Genomic DNA, 21,855 nt, shown 5'->3' with positions numbered 1-21,855 from the left:
GAGGTAGACCCGGGGTGGGGTGTGGAGCGGGGAAGGACTCCCCCCCTACCCCACACTATGTACAGCATAGTTCACGCCCTCAACTACAAACAGCTCCCCACTAGCTAGACTCTCTCGTCCCTCCATTTCTGTGTGCCTCCCTGCCAAACTCTGCCTCACTGAAACCCATTCTCCTAGGCTAGCAGGCTGAATACTCTACCTGAATATATTAAAAAATACATATTCAGGGCTTCCCTGGTAGCACAGTGGTTGAGAGTCCGCCTGCCGATGCAGGGGACACGGGTTCGTGCCCCGGTCTGGGAAGATCCCACATGCCGCGGAGTGGCTGGGCCCGTGAGCCATGGCCACTGAGCCTGCGCGTCCGGAGCCTGTGCTCCACAACGGGAGAGGCCACCAACAGTGAGAGGCCCGCGTACCGCAAAAAAAAAACAACATATTCAAACCTGTGTATAGTCAATTTCTCCTGCTACTTTCAGCTGCGGACATTTTATTAAATCAAGACATAATAGTAAAACTCCGGGAATTATGAATATGCTCTGCTCTCAGTGCCCACCCCTTGCATTTTAAGATATCAAGCCTATGCAAGCCCAAGTAGCTTGGGTCAACATTTTCAAATAGAAGTTAAATATTACACATAGGTAGGAGAAAACGGTTGTCAGAATATTATGTTTTCTGACAGAGAACTGGTAGGGTCTGGAATAATTTCTCCCATAAACATGCAAGCACAAGTTCTTGAAATGGTAAAGAATGGTCCTACTTGGCAATGGGTATTTTATTTTCCATTGTCACCCTTGATTTTTCCTTAAGAACTTGCATCGATGTTGTGACAGTGTATAAACCTAGCTGTTTATGGATGCATTTTTTAAATCACCAATGAGATATCCTCAAACTGTGATACAATCCTAGAGAAAAAAATAAAATAGATATGTATATTAAATTTTTAAAGTATTGTATAGAGGGCTCAAGAAAAGCGCTTTTCTCTTTTAGGATTAATCAATCAGAAATGAAATATGTGACTAACTGCTATCCATGTAAACTATATCGCTAATATATGTAATTGTTTACCCTCCATTGTTTGGCACAGGCCAAAAAAACCCCAAAAAGTTACACTTAAGAGACTGCATAAGGAATAAGGAGCATTCAGTCATCCAAAGCAACTTCCTTACTTGGTATCTAGATACATAAAGTAGGAAGAACATTTCCACTTAAAGCAAAGAAAGCAAAAGTTTGATTTTTTTTTTTAAATGATCAGATCAGAAAGTGATTTCCTCTCTGATGGGGTTACCACTTGGCTCAGTTCTGCCCTTTCAACAGTAAGCCCCAGGATGGAAAGCTCTATACCCTCTAGCACTTCTCTCTCGTCTTTCAGTTCTCTGTGGAGGAAGGGACCACATCTGGGGGTGACCTGGGGATGAGGTGGCAGGAAGTCCCCCTCGCTGGGACTCTGAGCAAGGGAAGGGTGTGTGAGCAGGTATCCATCGGTAGTCTGCTCTTGGTCAGCTGCTTTGGAGGATGCCATATTATCTTCAGTGTGCCCTTAATCCCAAAGTTTAAATGTGAATCATCTTTCCTTTCCTGGAAAATTATAAGAGAAGGTACCACCTTAACAAACCAAACACCTATGCCTCTTGCCTAAAACGATCGGTTCTCAAATGTTAGCATAAATGGCAATCACTTTGGGGGCTTATTAAAGTACAGATTACTGGCCCCACCTCAGAGTTTCTGATTCAGTAGGTCTGGAGCGGGACAGCTGCTGCTGAAACGGGGGATGACAATTTGAGAACCACTGCCTTAAACAAACAGAAGTGAGTTGGAAGGGGACACAAGCTCTTTAGGAGATGATACAACCAAGTACAGTATCAACAGTTGTTTACCAAGCACCTTACCTTAGATACAGGGAATACAATACTTTACAAGAGAAACAAAGTCCTTCCTCCCCTTCTCCCGACATGCCTGAAGTAAAACAGCTGTTCCAGGAAGAAGCACCAAGTTTAGCAGGAAGCTTTCTATTTCTCAAACCCAAACTGCATGCCCTATGAGCCAACGCACAGCTCCCAAAATGAAACGGAATATCAACTCTCTCATCAAAGAACCAAAGCAAATGGATGACAATGAGATTACAACTAGAAGATGTTAAGTACCAATGAAGTATGAGGAACATCCTTACGGCACACACATGACTGGGGTGAGGACTGAATGCAAGAGACCTCGTGGAAGGCCACCTTCGTGCCTGGCATAGCACAGGCAGCCCAAGTACTAGTTCCTCTTCCATCTCCTGACCTACCTTCTCTCTGTACCTTGAAAAGTCAGGTTCTGAGGGCCTGCTAAGGTCATCTGTGCTGGGGCCGCTAGGGAGGCTGCCCCACTGCTTCCTGCCTCAGGTGCATCACCTCAGCAACCCCAAGCATTTAAACTATACAAACAATTATGGAAAGACTACATGAAGCCAGTGGTTCTCAAACTTTATAGAATGCATCGCAAGTGTGAGGAAGGCCTTTTAAAAACACAAAATGCAGGACTCCCACCTCCAGGGATTAATTCATGAGGTCTGGGGCAAACCCTAAAAATTTAAGTATCTAACAAGCTCTCAGATGATGCGAACGATGCTGGTTCAGGATCATACTTTGAGAACCATTTGTTATACTTATTCCTTGCTATTAACTAGAACACTATCTTACCCAATTAATTTATTATATAAAAACAGAAGTCTCTTCTTACATAAAGGACTAAGAATATAGATTCTGTCATCAATCATGCGACATCTCAGGCAAGTACTGTAGTAACTTGTGCTTTAACTTTCCATATGTAAATTGAGACTACCTACATCCATAGTATTGTAAATCTGATTCAAAGTTATTAACATGTAATTTTAAAGATGTTACCAAGTATCAGTTGTTGCCTTGTCTTTTATAATACTGTTGGCTTTAACTGAAATAGTTTGTAACATTTAAGACAAGTATTGGATTTCCCACATTCACCAGAAAAGACAGAAGAAATCTTTATCCGTGAAAACAGATAAAGCCTAGCAAATGTGAGCCTTCTCAAAATCCAGAATACTCTGAGAAGATGCTTTTGATTCTTCCTCATGAAAAAAAAATTATTTTCCAATCAAGTTCCACTATGTGTATAATGACAGAGCAAATATACACAGGTTTCAAATTTTTAAAATATATATGCTTAAAAAAAGAGAGTACGTTCAATAAAGAATCACAAAATATAAAGGCTTCCTCCTGTCGAGAATAGGATGGTACAGGTGTTCATTTCAATACTAACAATCACATAAATGCCAGACTGCAATCTTGGGAGGAAAGAGCTGGAATGGAGGCCCATTTCCCCAGAGTGACCCAGTCAACTGGGTCAGGCAGTAGAATACGCCAAGGAAATGTTCTCTCAAACCTCATTAATTATCAGAGCCCAGGCTCTGGTATTTCAGCACAGACAGCTAGCTGGCGGCCTGCCCACTCACCCTCCTTCTGCTCCTTAGCCTTTATGGGATGTTACAGGCATAGAACTTCTGTTACCTTTCCCAAGGGAGGAGTGGGTCTGAGGTGGGCCTTTCAAATATTTGCAGCCCAAGGACCAAGGCAAGATGCTGCTGGTGAAGCATCAGTGATTCATACTTCCGTAGGATAAGATGACTCCTTTCACTATGAAGACAAACCAGGTTACCCTGGCAAACATCCTGGTAGCACAGAGCAGAAGTGGATGGGCACAGCCCCATTAATCTCCCTGCCTAACCCCTATAGGCAACTCCTCCTAGCTCTCTACTCTGAGCCTCTCGTTAAAGCTAACTGAAATTACGAAGCTAACTGAAATTCCAAGTTCTTCCATACATAGACCCAAAGGTAAACTGGAAAGAACATTGCTTGGTGAATTTAGGACTGAATTTTATGAGACAAGAAGCTAAAGAACAAAATCTGAATCTTTACTAGATACTTATTAAGCATTTTCCTATAAAATTTTCCATATTTCTTTTTCCCTGAAGAATCCATGCACTGCCTTTTAAACAAAATTATTTCCATTTAATTAATCTCTATGTATCTAAGTTTCTCAGCTGAGACTCTGCTCCAATGGCATTTCGGCATCCATTCAAAAAAAACAGAACTGTGTTAAGTCGCTAAATGTAAAATTACATGAGATTATAAGTGCCCAGGGACCAGAGAACATATCTTGGTCCTTGTTTCTTGTTAAAAATGTGTTCTTATAAATATTTTTTTTATTTAAAAGCAAATCATAGCTATTTCCTTACCTTTTTCTTTTTTTAAGCAACCTACTTTAACAACTTGTGATCTCATTTGCTAAATTTTAAGCAATGCATTCCCAACTAAGGTTTTTTATTTTATATTTTTCCAGTGTAAGTGTTCAGAATTTTCATTTAAGTAGGGCTCCAACATTACAACAAACCCATTAACACGTGTTGCCAAAGGAAAACTATGTAACTTCTGCACTGGCACAACCTCTAGCAATTGTCAACAATCCCTCAGGTGAAGCTTTTCTCTGGCTCTGGTGTGTACATAGCTGTATCAAGTGTCACTGTTTGCCTTGGTAACAATGCCTTTTCTTGTGGAGAAGACACATGACACCACCCTGTCACACAAAACACCCTGCAGCAGAGTTGGTCTGGAATGGAGCACCACAGCTGGGTGGAGGGGCCCAGACCACCCATCCCACCCTGGGGCTAGGTCTCCAGGCAGACAGGCGCTCACACGCCACCGTGGGAGTGGAAAGTTTTCCATTTTGAAAAGAAAGCAATTGGGTAAAATGCATCAAGGGTCTTTCATGTGGTTCCAGTAATTTTACTCACATATATACACACACACACATTTGTAATTTCTGACCCATTCATTTCCCTTCTACTAATATACGCTAAGGAAACAATGTTCAAGAAAATCCCACAGATTTAGGCACAAATACATTCATTGCCCTACTACTGTAACAGCAAAAAGTCAGAAACTTAAATTATTGTTAAACTATTATGCAGACATTAAACATATTTACAAAGTCTCATGAAGGACTAATACAAGGAGTCTTAAATAACTATTAAATTCATACATATATATTGACTATATTCCCATAACTTCCAAAAAACAAATGTTCAAATGCTTAGTATATATGAAAATTAATATAAGTTAACGGAGGCAGATGCTTTTAAAAAGGAAAGTAAGTCTCAAATGCTCAGTTTCTATAATAAATAGTGTGAAGCAGGATGTGCCCAGATTTTATCAACAGCATTAAGAAAATTATTTCTGCCTTTTATGATGATGAAAGTTCCTCTAACAGATTAACTTTCTAGTCAGAGTACCTCAGGGACAAGGTCTAGGTCATAGATTAGGTTTCCAGGGACCTGAGTCTTGATTTCTTTCCATATCACAGGCTGTACACCCAGTTGGGCCCACTGGGCAACAGTGCAGCCAGAGAGTAAGACTCAGTTATCCCAAAACTGTTAACCGTGATAAGAAAACAAGCCCAGGCTTCATGTTCAGGGCATGCTAAAGATATCATATTGTCATGGTAAGGAAGATACAGTACAAATTTTTAAAATTAAGTCTAAGTTAACTTTACAGAGATACATCTTTCCCAAATGCCCATATACACACACATATATTTATAGATATATAAGTATATATATGAAAAATTCAATACATTCTGCAAAGCAGCAAGGATAGGCCATACTCTAAGCATATTACAACAAAACCATCACAGAAATAAATAACAGGCATTTAAACAAAACCTCAATACATGAAGAAAAAGAAACTATTCTCCCAAATAATTATTGTTTCAAAGAAATATAAATCCTAATATGAGACTGTTTTGAAAATAGCGAAATGAATTAGAATTGGAAAGGCATAAAATGAATAAAAACAGAAGCCCTAATTATCAAATCTTATGGGATCTGGTCAAGGCAAGCACAGAGATAAATGCAAGCCCTAAGTAATCAAAATAAGTGGACTACAGCTCCAAAGGAGCAAAAACACTCATTTGTTTGAAAAAAATTATGACAAAACAAAATACTTCAGCAACAATGAATGCATTAAACAACAGAAAAAAACAGAAATGGTAAATCCAAAGCTTGTTTAAAAATCCAATCAAAGAGGGCGTCCCTGGTGGCGCAGTGGTTGAGAGTCTGCCTACTGATGCAGGGGACACGGGTTCGTGCCCCGGTCCGGGAAGATCCCGCATGCCGCGGAGCGGCTGGGCCCGTGAGTCATGGCCGCTGAGCCTGCGCGTCCGGAGCCTGTGCTCCGCAACGGGAGAGGCCACAACAGTGTACCACAAAAAAAAAAAAAATGCCAATCAAAGAGATAAATCTCTTGTAAGTCTACGTAAAAGTGAATACAATTAGAAACAAGGTAAGTACTGTGCCATTCTGAGTGGATATAAGTAAGACAATGCTTTGCAAAATGCAGTGGACAGAATGGAGGCACAGCAGGAGGACTGGCAGAGAGTGCGTCAAACAGTTGCAAACGCTTGGTGTCAGGCAGACTGAGAAGAGATCTCTGCCCTGCCAGCCTCCCAACACCCCACAGTGCAGTGGATCCAGGATGGAGAACCACAGCTGGAGAGAGGAGCATTGGAACCATGTTTCCCTCCCCCAGGGGCTATAGGTCCACAGGGAGACAGGCACCCACACACTGCAATGGCAGTGGACAGTGGTCTCATTTTTTTAAAAATCAGTTGGGCAAAATGTATCAAGGGCCTTGAAAGCAGTAAAAGTTTTAAAAATAAATGTTTCTAACTTCTGACCCTATAATTTTGCTTCTAAGAATACACACTAAGAAACTGTTTAAAAATAAAACCACCCACAGATTTAGGCACAAATACATTCACTGCCCCACTATTATAACAGCAAAGCATCAGAAACTTAAACTATTATTAAATTACTATAGACTTTAACATATTTATGAAAATATTATTATGAGGAAATGCATCATTTATAATGTTACATGAAAATGGGAATGAAGTTGAAGAGATTATACAAAAATATGTACAAATGACTGGAAGGAAAATACATCAACATTTTAATAGTGTTTGTCCCTGATCTAAAAATAGTCTTGAGAGACTGATTTTTAAACCTCTTAGGCTTAAATGTGGTGAAAGTGAATAAGATAATGCATGTTAAAACACTTATCACCATACCTGGCATAGAGTTCGTTAAAAGAAATGCAAGCTATCCTCATACAGGGTCACCTTCTACCTCACAGCTGACTAGTTTGTGACTTTAGTCAAACTGCTTAACTCCTGATCTTTGTTTCCCTCTGCAAAGTGGGAACAATCATAGTTACCTGATGGGAGCATGAAGATTAAATGAAACAGAGAACACAAAGTGCTGAACTTAGGCATTCAATAAATGTTAGTACTCTCTTCCTCTCTCTTTTTTGGAGACTATAAACTTTGTTTATACTGTACAGTTCTGATGCAGTTTAAAAAATTGACTCTAAATTCAATAACACTTGGCCACTTAAAGTTATAAAACATATGCAGAAACAGACTCAGATGAGAAGGTCTGACTCTGACAAGCTCATGCATTGCTCCAGATGGCAAACAGGCTTTAAAATGGGGCAACACTGACCTAAAGTTCTGCAAGGAAGGGACCCAGCATGCTGCTTTTCAAAAGAAAACATTCCCATGCAGGTATAAATAGGTTTCACATTCCCAACCATGGCTTCATTTATATGGCACTTCCAAACTAGGAAATCCTGCAAAAATTTTTCTTGTTGACTCCAACCTACTCAGAAGGGACTTAGAAGAAATGAGTTGTGTTCTGTAGAAGAAATCTTTAAACTCCTGTCTGTATAAGGCTGAATGGAAGCAATCATGAAACCATTATTTCCCAATCCAAGAACTACAGGTTAATTCTTAAAGATGGAGCTGCTATCATTTTCTCCCCAGTAGTAACGAGACAGGAAAGGTGGATGGATAGGTGGATGGATGGGGAAGAACTTTACAGGATTAAATGGTCTCCGGCTCTCTGGTTTACTTAAGTTACAAAAACTTTGCCTAATATGCCTAGTGTTCTTCAAAAGGATATAGGCATGGATTTGCAAAGGAAAAACAGAGGAAGTCAGATTTTGGTGTCTCTTTTAGACCTACAGGCATATTTGTGTAAAGGTGAGGCCAGTCACCATTCCAGCCTCACCAGGCCCCTTTTCATTGAAGCTGTCTGAGCAGCCACACTTGTGCCCAGTGACTCTGTCTCTCACTTGCTCAAGCCACCTGTGGGGAACAGAGTGACTTTCCAGGAGAAGCCAAAAATAAGGCTATCAAAGAGATTCACATGAGTTGACCTGACATGATTAGGTGAACTAGCTAAATGAGAGTCTGACTCTCAGGAATCTGAATTAAGCATAGAGAATAAGCAGTTACCAGTGAGGGGAGGGGAGCCATGAAAAGCCAGAGCTGGGTACAAGCCCAGATCACGAAGGGGCCAAAAGTAGGAATGAGAAGAAGTAAGTATATGGTGTACCTTTTTAGATATTACTTAATATGAAGCCATCAAGGTTATCAATGCATTTTAAAACACTGCTTTTCATCTTTCTTATTTTAACATTGCTATTATGTGTTTTATATCATCAGCATAAAACAATCTGAGCAAAAACAATGTATCCTCAATATAGACATGCATAAGTATATAATTTATAAATAAGTGTCTATTTGGAGGACATATGCTGAAACAATTTTGTATGAATGGGGAATTCTAATCAAAAAAAGACTTCTACTCTGACACAGAACGTGCATATTTTATTACATGGGGATACAGAGGTGAGAAGTCAGGATGCCAAGGAATGAGTAAAGCATACACTGTGTCCTCTAGGGCCTCACCAACCATGATGTTATAGATAAGAAGAGAACCTGTTATTTTGATCAGGTCTCCAACATATACCTGTTTAGCACCTATGAGTACCCCATACCAGTCTAGGTGTTTTATATCACTTTCCAGAGATCAAACAAGCTACCAGGGCTGAAATGAATTTGTTAGGTCAGAGTCCCTCAACCTTTCTGGACCACAGACGAATTTGAGATTCTGATGGGAAAAAAAGCAGTGGGAGTGGGGGGAACTTCTCCCAAACAAAGCACTCATAAACAGATAATTCTGGATTCAATTTCACTGATACTTCTCACCTAAAGCCCAAGGATTAGACACTGGTGGTTTTACTTTCATTTGAAAATACAGAAATATATGTATAATCAAGCAATCCTAAAATGAAAGATTATATGTTTCAACAATGCACACTTATGAGGTTTATTCATATGCTTATCTTTTCCATAACATATTATTAGTGGTAATGAGAGATGTCCCATCAGAAATAAAACAGCACATTCCCAAACAATGCATGGAACTGACACAGACAGAATATCACTCCAGTTACACAATGGCTATTCAGAATTCTCAGTTAATGGAATATCCACAGTTTAAGACTGAACACAATGCACAAAGAATAGAAACATAGACAAAGTTGCTATATTAGGGGCATGGATAACAGAAGTAGTTTCCTGGCAACAGAGACTTCAGTGAGGGCTATATATAAAATAAAATTAGTTTCTATTAATGGTCAATAAATAAAAATAAAGTCTGACAAAATATTTCATCAATTTGCTTTGAATGGTTTTATACAACAGAACTATACTATACAGACTTGTTTCATTTTTTCTCTTAAACAACCAAAAAAGTACTTGCTGTAATCCCTTTTACATGTGATTAGAAATTACCTGAAATTGTAGCATCTGGCTGTCAGAATGATTTGAGAATCAGTGAATCTCACTTTCCCCATTTGTAAGATATGAATAATAGTACTTATTCCGCAAAGATGAGAAGTACACCTTTTCAAGGAAAAAAATGTTCCTCTATGCCAGTTCAGCCTATATTTCACAAATATTGTCTTGCATTCATTCACTAAATATTTAGTGAGTTGCAACTATGAGTCAAACATTAAGAAGACAAAAGTAAAAATCAGCCCCCATTTCTTCTTTGATTAAGGTTAGAAAGATTCATCCATTAGAAAGATTTAGGCTGATAGTTCCATTAGGTGATAGTGACAGCTAATATTTGTATAGAATTTTAGATTATAAAGTACCATCCTATATATCATCTCATGTAATCTTCATGATAACTCTTTGAGAAGAATTGATAATCAGTAATTATTCATCACATTTTACAGGTTAAGAAACTAAGGCTTAGGCGTTCAAGTTGCTTACCCCAGCAGTGCAGCTGGAATCCACTGCCCTGATGGTATCAAAACACTACCTCATCTCACTGGAGTTAGGCTTTGGGTGATGAGGATAAAACATGTGCTAAATCATTTTAAGCTCTCTATTAGGAACATGATCTAGAGCAACTTTTTACCTGTTCCCATCCGCTCCAGAAGCAGAAGTAACCAGCTCTGGTAGTGTGTAGAAAATGCAATTCACTTAGTTTGGAAAAGCCCGACTTACCTAAGTTATTAAAAATGGTTAATCTGCCAGCAGTTACCAGCCATGGAGACTCAGGACTGAGTTGCAGCCTGAATTACATCTCCCTTCACTGATTAATTTCTACAGTCGTGTGTGTGTGTGTGTGTGTGTGTGTGTGTGTGTGTGTGACTTGTTTTACTGCAATAGTTGCTTTATTGTGGTGGTCTGGAACTGAACCTGCAATATGTCTGAGATATGCCTCTGTGTGTGTTTTTATTTTTGAATTATCAAATCAGTACTCTTTTAACCTTATTCACATATTTACCCTTTCTATTGCATCTTCCTGCAACTTTCTACTTCCATCTGTGATCACTTTCCTTCTGCCCAAAGAACCCCCTTTACTTTTTTCTTTTCTCTACAGTCCTTTTTGATTGCAGGAATCTTCTGCAATATTTTCCTTACAGATTCTTAACAATTAGTTTGCTACAACAGTATGACTGACATGATAAGACTGAAACATCACCTCTCTAGATAAAATAATCATCTGGTCCTATGTAAAAACTCTCATGGTATTTTTGAAGGGATCTCAGATCATGGTCCAACATACAACCCATTGCCAAAATCCCTTCTACAACATCTCTGACTTGGGGGTGGGTAATCCAACTTCTTTAACATGTCCAGTTCTACTTGGTAAGACAATTTGGCAATAAGTATCCAAAGTCTTTAAAAAAAAAAAAAAAAAAAAGACTAACTTTGACCCATCTATTCCACTTCTGGGAATTTGTCCTAAGGATATAACCTGACAAGCCACACAGTGATGAGAATCTCTCAAAGATGTTTCTCATCCATTTACCTCCCTGGTTTGCCCTCTGAAAATGTGGAGCTCAGAACTGAATGCAAGCCCTCAGAGGCAGCCCAACCAAGGCAGAAAACAATGGGATGATTATCTCCTTTGTTCTGAGAGCTGTGACATTAATGCTATTGGAGATGGCCAACAATGTCAAATGGCTGGCTAAAATCTTAAATCTCTTTAACAAGAGCTGCTATTGACCCAGGTCTCTCCAACCCACAGGCACACAACTTTTTTCCCTCCTATCCCAGGTATCACAAAGTTGCATTCAGTAGAGCTTAGCTGTACATTTGTTCATTTTGTCTTCAGCTTTTGGGAGCCTTTTTCTATCCCGATTTCTGACATTCCATTGCTTAGCTTCCCTCCCAACGTTGGAACAGACATACATTTGATACGCCTTTCTTTATCAAAGATCACTTTCTCAAACCAGAACACCATGTCATTTTGGAAGGGCTATTCAAACCATTTTATTTTATAAGACTTTAAAATATTTTTATATTAAAACAAAATGGGTAAAATATGAAATACAAAGTGGATTCATCTTTGTGAAAAGACATGAAAAAAGAGAGGAAGAGCACTTTCAAGGAAAAGAGTTAAATTTAAAGCCTAGGTCACAAAAGTAGAAAAATAAACAAGTAAAACTAAAACTGTGCTAGAAAGTCATGAAACAGGGAACCAGCCAAAGAGAAAGCAACAGAGGGGCTAAAAACTTAAGCTGAATAAGTCAAGTAATTGGATAAATGATTGAATTATCTTAATGGAACAAGGACATTAAATTTTAAAATCCCTCTTTGGATCAATGGAGTAATGAAAAAACAGCTATTAAAAAGGAAAAGCTTATAGTCACTGTGTATAATTTATTTCATTGTCCAAACCTTAGTTTTCTAAGTACCTTTTTATACATCATGGCACCTTAATAATTATACTATTACTTTAAAGTGATCTTGGGTATACATTTATATTTTATCTTATCAAAGAGACCAAATAAGCATGAAATGCCATGTAAGGTAAATAACACTGGTGCAACTGACTATTTCTACCTCTTGCATTCTTATCCAGATCACTCAACATATTCAGAATCCTTACTTTATTTTTCTTGCAAAAAGAAAATGAATATGGTAGTGCAATTTATGAGAATGAAAGCTAACATCACAGATTACTTACTAAACACCCTACAACAACATGAAGTTGATAATATGATTATACCTACTTCACAGATGTGGAAACAGACTTCATGGTTGAATGATATTGTTAGGGTCACATTTAGTAACTGGCAGCACTGGGACTCTAAAACTGGCCTGGCTGACCCTAGAGACTAAGACTCAACCCACACTCAATCAGAGGAGAGCACAATTAAGACATTAAGGTTCCCATATGCTTTGCTGGGAATTACTAAATGCACACTGAACTTCTCTCTCTGCAGCAGATACATACATACATGCACAAACAAGAGAATTTTTATATGGGCAATATACATTCTTAATTTAAAAATAAGAAAATTAAACAAGATAAACTAAAGAATAAGTTCTAATAGATCTCAAGATTTTTTTGAGGTTCATTATGAGAAATGGCTCCAAAATTTCCCCTCCTCCTTAAAATAAAACTTAAAAAAATGCTTCTGTATTCAGTTGCAACTTTTTGGTTTCTTCCTCCAAACTAAGCCAAAAAAGACTCCAGAGCAAGAAGAAATAAGAATTGCAACCTAGCCACCCCCTTCCCGCCATCAACCTTGAAGTAATATTTTCCTTAGAGTAGAAAGATTAAAAAGTAGTTTTCTTAAGTATAGCTCTGAAAAAGTTTAATGATTACTTTAAATATGACCAGTGATATTTGTCTACACACAAATTAGTGATATTATAGCAACATGAAGGTTAAAAGTTTTGGTTTTTTTTAGAAAGGCTTGTCAGCATCTTTTATCACCACTAAAAGGTAATTTTAGCATTTCAAAGGAATTTTTTCCTAATTGTATTCTGAGAAACACATTTTCAAAAACTGTTATGCACTGGGAACCCACAGATCTTGTTAAATCAAATATTTTATATTCCAGTACAAGTCTGGACGCATCAAATCTGAAAGAATTTCTGAAGGCTTTCCAAACAGCCTATGTGATTTAATTTCCAGCCAAATAGGAATCTTAAACTCTTTGGGTTATTGCAGCTAATTCTCAGTCACTGCAAGGAAAGGAGAAATCCAGCAAAGCTTCTGGCACCAAAACATCCCAGAGTAAGGACAATCCCCATAATATACAAATTAGAATATTTTATCTAATTGGTTTTGGAATCCTGATTTGTTTGTTCATTTGACTCATTTAATTTAGCAGTGTGGGCAATTATGTCATACACCTAGCACAATGGGAGAGTTCAATCATTGCAGAGTTCACAATGTGTGCATCTGGCACATCTAAGTTATGTGTTGTCATGACATGGTATTGGCAGGAGGAGAGGCAGATGACCTACCATTTTTCCAAGAGTGGGAATGGCTCCATGCAGTCACTGTACCACTCCTGACCCTGGTGGACATCAGGATACCACTCTGCTTTGGGTTGTGGATATAGTCTGAGACTAGGAAATGGCCTTCTCAGGGACAAGCTACTGGCCCGTCTAATTTCATGAGCATTATTACTGTCCCCATACCAGTGATTCTCAAAGTGTGGTCCCCAGATCAGCAGTAGCAGCATCACCTGGGAACTTGTCTCAGACCAGTCCCAGACCTCTTGAATCAGACAGCCTAGGGATGGGGCCCAGCAATCCAAGTTCTAATACAGTCCTTAGGAGATACAGACGAGCATTAAAGTTTGAGAACCACTGCTATAAATGATATCTTTAAAGTGATCATTCACAGAGACCACCATTATTACACTTGGGTTTAATTTCCATTATACTCATTAAGAGTAATCTACTGATCTTCCAATATTCCTATAAAATAAATTCAAATGGAGGGAAGCTTTGAATTTACCAAAAGTTCAGGGTAAGAGTGATGAATGTGAAATTTAGCAATTTGCTTCTATTTTTTTCTTATGTGGTCTCTGGAACAAAATCTTCACAATAGTTTATAAGAAAATATTTCATTACACTGCTCAAATTTACTCGACTCCCTATATTACTCTGGTTCCGACTCCCAACTGCAGCCTAAAACAAACTTGACACTGAATCCAGAACTGCATGCGGCTGAAGAGCAAGGGCCTGAAAGGGCCTGAGTTGGTCTAGGCTGTCACTTCCCACCTGGGTGCCCTTGGAAAAACTCACTTAGTTGCTTTAAGCCTCAGTTTCCCCAAATGTAAAATGAAAATTATAGTACAACCTTCATCACAGGGAAGCAGTGAGAATCAAAGATGTTTAAAGCATATCGCCTGGCACAAAGCAGCTCTCAACGTATTATAGTAATTTTGTCATTATTAGCTAACAGAACTATTCAACTTTAAATACTTCTGAACATGCTTAAGTCTCTAGAAAGAAGAGGATGTAAACATCTAAATCACTTTCTAGAGATAAACACCTGATAAGTGATTTTTTAAAATAAAGATGATAAAATTACAACAGCATTTCATTCCAAACAAAGGATCCCATGATAGAAAAACAGCTCATTCTGCAATAAAAGGAGTGTACACAATATCTAAACGCAAATACACTGATCAAGAGAAGACCTTTCAAAATATTTTCTTTTGAGATCCCTAAGCTGTTATAGGGAAAAAAGCCAAGGCATAGTACAGGCTTGAGCAGATTAGTTAAGAATGAATTAAAGAAATTACATTTTTGGCAAGGCTAAAGTAAAAGGCAGGCAAAATTCCAAGTTTCTGCTGGTTCATTCAAATGAGTACTCCCCTTGCTTTTTGCAGCTGATAACTTAATATTAAAACACATTTTATATTATAATTAAAAGATCAATAATCCATGTCAAAAGAAATGTTACCTAAGAATCTTTTAAATATGTTCTGGGATGACATGAACATCATTACCAATTATTATTTAACAAACAATGATGATGCCTTTATTTTCATACAAACCTGGGTTTGAGTCCTGGCTCAGCTATTCACCAGCTAATTAACCTTGGGCAAGTCCCTGAGCTTCCTAATTGATCTTCCTGTCTCTACTTTTGTCCTCTTCCTGTCCATTCTCCTACAGCAGTCAAAGGATCCTAATCTGTTCCTGAAGCAGGCTAAAACCCCTTCCTACCTCAGGGCCTTTGCATATGTTATTCCTACCTCAGAGCATCCGCTCCCAACCTCTGCCCAGCCAATTCCATTAGGTATGCCTTATCAGCATAGGCTAAATTCTCTCCTTATATGCTCCCTTTACTTATTTTGTGGTAACTCTTCTCACAGTTATAACTTCATTGTTCTTCTGTAATTTTCTATTTAATGTCAGTCTATCTGTGCAAGCAGTGATTATGTCTGCTCCCTAGCACCGAGCACAAGTGAGAGTGATCATTATAAACAGTTCTCTGGGCATTGTTTCAACAAATCAGAGTGACCATCTAATTCTGTAGAGTTAAGAGGTAAACACACTTTTGGATCAGTTGGGTTTTCAGACATGCAATATTGTCAGATGAGAAAGTAAACTCTTTCAATATCTTTCTGGTTTCCAAAAGCAGCATCAAGTAAAAGGTGAGAAACAACTTTGGATCTTCTGCATTTAAAGAGACAGCTAACTTCAGATTCAAGAAAGAATTCTGGGAATCATGCTGATAATACCAAATAATCTAGAATACTGGAGCTGGTATTAAATGGCATCATGGTTAAGGACTATATCTCCCATCTAGTCAGTGTGGTCTCCCCTTATCTTTCTGCCTTTATTTTACCTGGGAAAAGCCCTGGGGGGTGAAGAGAAGCCTCCTGGTCTCCTCACCACAGTGTTGGTTATACACAGCCGTACATGTGGTATCAATCAGGAACCCGCCACCCGATTCATGTCAGGTCCCTTTATTTCCTTCAGTTTCCTACTTTGCTCTCCTCTCTGGCCCCTCATCGCTTTTCCAGCTTTCCTTTAATCTCTCCCACTCAACTTTCTCAAGATGTGAAACACGGTGATATGGCAGAAAGAGGGCTAGATTTAAAGTAAAGACTCCTGGAGCTACATTATTTTGGAGAAACTGCTAAACATACGGCAGATTATTCTGGAGTGTGGGAAAAGGAAGAAGGGCTAAAGAAAATCAAAAGACAGCTCAGGAAAAGGATGGAAAAAGAAAGTGGATAAAATGGAAGGGTTAGGGAGAGAAGACTACAAGGTCTTTTTTTTTTTTTTTTTTTTTTAGTAATTAACCCCCTCCCTGCCATAAACCCAAAGACCTAGAGTGGAGAGCTTGTATCTCCCCTCAGGCTGCTAGCCATTGCCTCCCACCTCTGAGAGGATTTAATCCTAAAAGGAGTCCAGGTTACTTTCTGTCGGGGCAGGGTGGGAGGTCGCTTATCTGTTTCTTGCTGCTTAGCCTGAAGGTATATATTGTTGAAGATCCACATTCAGGCTTCTGCACAGATATGGGGAGGAAAGGGTGGCTTGCACCATGTTTTTAAATAATGAGTGATTTTTGGTAATAAACACCCTAATGGCTATCATAAAACCTAGTTAAAGATCAGAGCTTCTCTTTAGAATTACCACTATCTAAAAGATACTACATATTACAACCTCAGGGGGGATCCTACCACAGATTAAGTCTACTTATTTATCCCACCAGCAATGTGTTTTTTTTTTTCCCCCCCATAGGAAACTGTTGGAATCCTCATCTAATCCAGTGGTATTGAGACCAATGATGTTCCAGACATGCCCACATCAGAAAGCAAGTCCTTGCTCCGAAAGGGCTCAATTACTGTGGAGGGAAAAGACCAAAGCCCACCAAGGTGGTTTTCCCTAGGGAACCTCTTGACCCCAGGACTTTGTGTGTGCAATCTCCCAACCCCAATTAAGGATCGTTCTGCCCTCTAGAAGCTATCAGAAGATGAATGCAGTCCCAGGAAGAACGCTGTTCACTTCCTCCAGACAGACAACAGGCAGCCACCTGCTCTGGGATTTATTCGCCAGCTTCCGAGTTCCTATGTCATGGAGTCACTGCCGCTTGTGCCTCAGAGGACAAGGAGAAGAAACAAACAAACAAGCCAGGTGGCTGGGGCAGAGAGAAAAGTCAAACTGCCGCATGCAGCCTGGGGCTTGTGGAAGCCAGGTTGCTCCCCATCTCAAGCTGTGTTTTGAGACAGCTGTTTGCGTGGTAATAGGAAAAGGAAGGAAAAAAACAGTCTTTTATTCTAAAGGAATGAGAAACTGCTAAACGTGAAACAGAGCCTGCCTTGAAACACTGTAGGGCTTTCCTCTATCAGTCTAGTTCAATTCTGCCATAAATAACTTCTTGGTAATTCTCTTCACTAATAAACTGAAGTACTTTGAACTGAACTAAGTTGGCCACAGAATGAGGCATGATCACCATGTACTAAGTAAAGCATGCTTTTCCCACAGGGCTGAGTGGGGCGTCGGGGAGACAAGTGGCCCAGAGTCATAGCCACTATAGGAAGCTGGGGGAAGATCTTGCAGAACGGTTTCAATGGGGCATTCTCCACTCCCTCCAGAAGGCTGTGGAACAGGCCTGGAAGAAGAACTATCGAAGTAATAGAGAAGAAATAAAATCAGAAGAAAAGATGAAACTCCAAAAATTCACATATGCCTCCTTTCCCTCTGTTTTCCTGTGGAAGCAATACAAAAAAAAAATTCTAAAGAAAAAAGAAAAGAAACTTCTTTGGAATTATTAATGGAATTAAAATAAAAAATTAATTTTACACAATTTATACAATCTCATCTATAATTTCATGCAATGTATAGTTTTTTAACCAGACTATAAAATTCCTGCCATTTATATATTTACGCTTACCTCCCCCCATTTTATTTTTATTGCATAAATATAAAATGTTCATCATAAAACTTTAAAAAATCCTAATCAGAAAGAAATTTTAAATTATAATTCCAAATTACCACTGTTAACATTTTAGTATATCCATTCTGTTTGTTTTTATGCAAATGTATATATAATATATAAATACATGTGAGTCAGCTGGTGGAGGATGTTTGTTTATAAAAATTTCCTCATACTACACCTACTGGATTTTTTCACATAAGTAATGAATATCTGTTTGTTCAAATACATATAGGTTTGTTTTGCATTTTCTTTTCAAACATCCTTGGCAAATATCTTTGCTATTTATTGTGACAGTAGTCCTAGAAAGCAAACAGGGACATCTATACATGCTGCTGAGGGCATAACAGCCTAGGAAGTACCAAGTTCACCTAGAGTAATCACAAAAGCAGGAATCCACCATGTATCATTGACAAAGCTTTAGAAAGCCCTCCTGGGTTAATAATTAAATAACACTAAGAAGGAGCTGGGATTCTTCCCCAGAGAATCTTCTGCTGGTTGCCTGAAGCAAAAAAAAAAAAACCTTTATTAATTATTTTCACTGAGGCTTGCAATATGGTAGAAAGACTGTTGACATTATCAAGGTATAAGGATTATCTTTATTACCTTCCCTTATTTATCCATAAAAATACTTTCCTCTATCAAAATACCAATGGCATTTTTCACAGTACTAGAACAAATAATTCTATATTTTGTAAGGAAACACAAAAGACCCCAAATAGCCAAAACAATCTTAAGCATAAAGCTGGAGAGATCACACTCCCTGATTTAAAACTATACTACAAAGCTACAGTCATCAAAGCAGTATGGTACTGGCACAAAAACAGACACGTAGATCAATGAAACAGAAAAAAGAGCCCAGAAATGAGTGCACAATTATATAGGCAATTAATCTACAACAAAGGAGCCAAGAATATACAATGGGGAAAAGACAGCCTCTTCAATAAATGGTGTTGGGAAAATTGGACAGCTACATGCAAAAGAATCAAATTGGACTACTTTCTCATACCATCTACAAAAATAAACTCAAAATGCATTAAAGACTTATATGTAAGACCTGAAACCATAAAATCTGTAAAAGAAAACACAGGCAATCTGCTCTTTGACATCGGCCTTGGCAATATTTATTTGGATATATCTCCTCAGGCAAGGGAAACAAAGCAAAAATAAACAAGTGAGACTACATGATACTTAGCTTTTGCATGGCAAAGGAAACTATCAATAAAATGAAAAGGCTATTTGAATGGGAGAAGATATTTGCCAAGAATATATCTGACAAGGGGTTAATGTCCAAAATATACAAAGAACTCAACATAAAACAACAACAACAACAAACAACCCAATTAAAAAATAGGCAGAGGATCTAAATAGACTTTTTTCCAAAGAAAACATACAGATGGCCAACGGACATGTGGAAAGATGCTCAACAACACTAATCATCAGTGAAATGAAAATCAAAACCACAATGAGCTATCATCTCACACCTGTCAAAATGGCTATTATCAAAAAGACAACAAATAATAAGTGTTGGCGAAGATGTGGAGAAAAGGGAACCCTTGCGCATTGTTAGTGGAAATGTAAACTGATGCAGCCCAACCACTATGGAAAACACTACAGAGATTCCTCAAAAAATTAAAAACAGAACTACCATATGATCCAGGAATTCCACTGTTGGGTATTTATCCAAAGAAAACAAACACATTATAGAAAAGATATATGCACCCCTATGTTCACTGCAGCATTATTTACGATAGCCAAGATATGGAAGCAACCTAAGTGCCCATCAATAGATGAATGGATAAAGAAGACGTAGTGTGTATATATACAATGGACTATTGCTCAGCCATAAAAAAAAAAACAAAAAAAACACGAAATCTTGCCATTTGCGACAACATGGATTGATCTAGAGGGTATTATGCTAAATGAAATAAGTCAGAGAAAGACAAATACTGTATGATTTCACTTATCTAAAAAACAAAAATGAACAAACTTAACTAAACAGAAACAGTCATAGATACAGAGAACAAACGTGCTTGCCAGAGGGAGGTAGTGGGGAGGGAGATTAAGAGGTACAAATTTTCAGTTACAAAATAAATGAGTCACAGGTGTAAAATGTACAGTGTGGTGAATATAGCACATAATATCATAATATCTTTGTATGGTAACAGATAATTAGGCTTCTGGTGATCATTTTGAAAAAGAAGTATCAAATCACTATGCTGTATATCAGGAACAAGCATAGTGATGTAGGTCAATTATACTTCAAAATCAAACAAATTCATAGAAAAAGAGATCAGACTTGTGGCTACCGGTGGAAGGGAGAGGAAATTAGATGAAGGCAGTCAGAAGGTACAAATTTCCAGTTGTAAGAGAAATGAGAATGAGGGATGTAATGTACATCATGATGAATACAATGAACAGTGCTGTACGTTACATATGAAAGTTGCTAACACAGTAAACCTTAAGAGTTCTCCTCACAAGGAAAAAATACATTTTTTCCCTCTTTCTTTAATCCATCCATATGAGATGACAGATGTTCACTAAACTTACTGTGGTCATCATTTCATGATACATGTAAGTCAAATCATTATGCTGTACACCTTAAACTTCTAAAATGCCATGTGTCAATTATATCTCAAGAAACTGAAAGAAAAAATATTCTTTCCTCAAGGAATCATCATAACGAATTTTTAGTACCTTAATAAAAGAATATGGCAAAACCAAAGACACATGAGAAATAGTTTTCTCAACTATACATAACCACATGCTATTGTAGTTATAAAGATAGATTATGAATTTCATAGTATGGAGAACTTTAAAAACAGGATAAATGTTTATCAATATTTCCTACAGTCCTGACTAAGGAAAAATTTTAAATGTGAAGCAATCTCAAACTGTTTCTTAACTATATGGTCAATGAATTTGCCATATTGGGGATAAGATTTTACATCAATATTCTTTAGCCTAAATCTTCCCATTTCCTGCCCACCACCACTTTCCCCTTTCACAGCATGGGCTGGTCCACTACAGAAATTTAAAAGTTACAGTGTGCTTTACTATTTTGTGACGTTATAGACTAGGTTAGGGCTATACATGCAGATACACAAAAGGCATCGTTATACCATTTGTATATTGACACTCACCATGCAGGAAGAGAATTTTTATCATCAGCCCTATCTTTTTAAATTATATGAAAAATCAATTTAATAGGAAGGGGCCTAAAATATGCCTCTATATACAATAATTAATTCGGAAACAATATGCCCAAAACCGAGGCATACCTTGCATTCAGCATGCATATCTCATTTTAATCCACCTCCACTACCACCATTTTAAAATTAAGATGCTTCCTGTTCTTAACCCACACATTCTCACTGTCTTGCACACTCTTTGACAAACCTTAATATTAAGCTTGTCTTCATTCTTTCAAGGGCTTTAGATTTACCCACTGTTGCAGGGTAAAATATTCCTGAAAACAGAAAAAGCAAAAAAAACTTAGCTCGTCCAACTTACCCAGGACTCTCCAAGGCTGTTCTGTGAATTCAAGTGCTTCCCCATTGACAACACGTTACAGTAGATTTCCCTGTTCATTGGACCCAGGACACTGGCAGCTCCAGGTTAGGGGGGGCTCACAATATTTCGCCAGCAACCTTTTGTACCGTGCAAAACACAGATTATCAAATAAGCAGCCCACATGTCTGAGGGACTCTCACGCTGCAACC

At 38.2% G+C, this 21,855-nt stretch overlaps 1 protein-coding gene across 5 annotated transcripts in view; it reads right to left on the bottom strand.

The window, feature by feature from the left end:
* KANK1 (KN motif and ankyrin repeat domains 1) overlaps positions 1 to 21,855 on the bottom strand; it is a 192,484-nt gene that overhangs the window by 133,566 nt on the left and 37,063 nt on the right. Inside the window, exon 2 of one of the 5 annotated variants that reach the window (XM_082843038.1) lies at positions 21,533 to 21,602. The exons of the other annotated variants lie outside the window; for them this stretch is intronic. The gene's annotated coding sequence lies outside the window, so the exon portion shown is untranslated. The remainder of the gene's footprint in view (positions 1 to 21,532; positions 21,603 to 21,855) is intronic. 5 annotated transcript variants of the gene reach the window in all.

The sequence above is a fragment of the Leucopleurus acutus genome (genome assembly GCF_964270905.1).
Source record: "Leucopleurus acutus genome assembly, chromosome: 7".
Classification (NCBI taxonomy): domain Eukaryota; kingdom Metazoa; phylum Chordata; class Mammalia; order Artiodactyla; family Delphinidae; genus Leucopleurus; species Leucopleurus acutus.
Note: the sequence above shows the minus strand (reverse complement) of the source record. Positions and strands in the feature narration are given on the sequence as shown.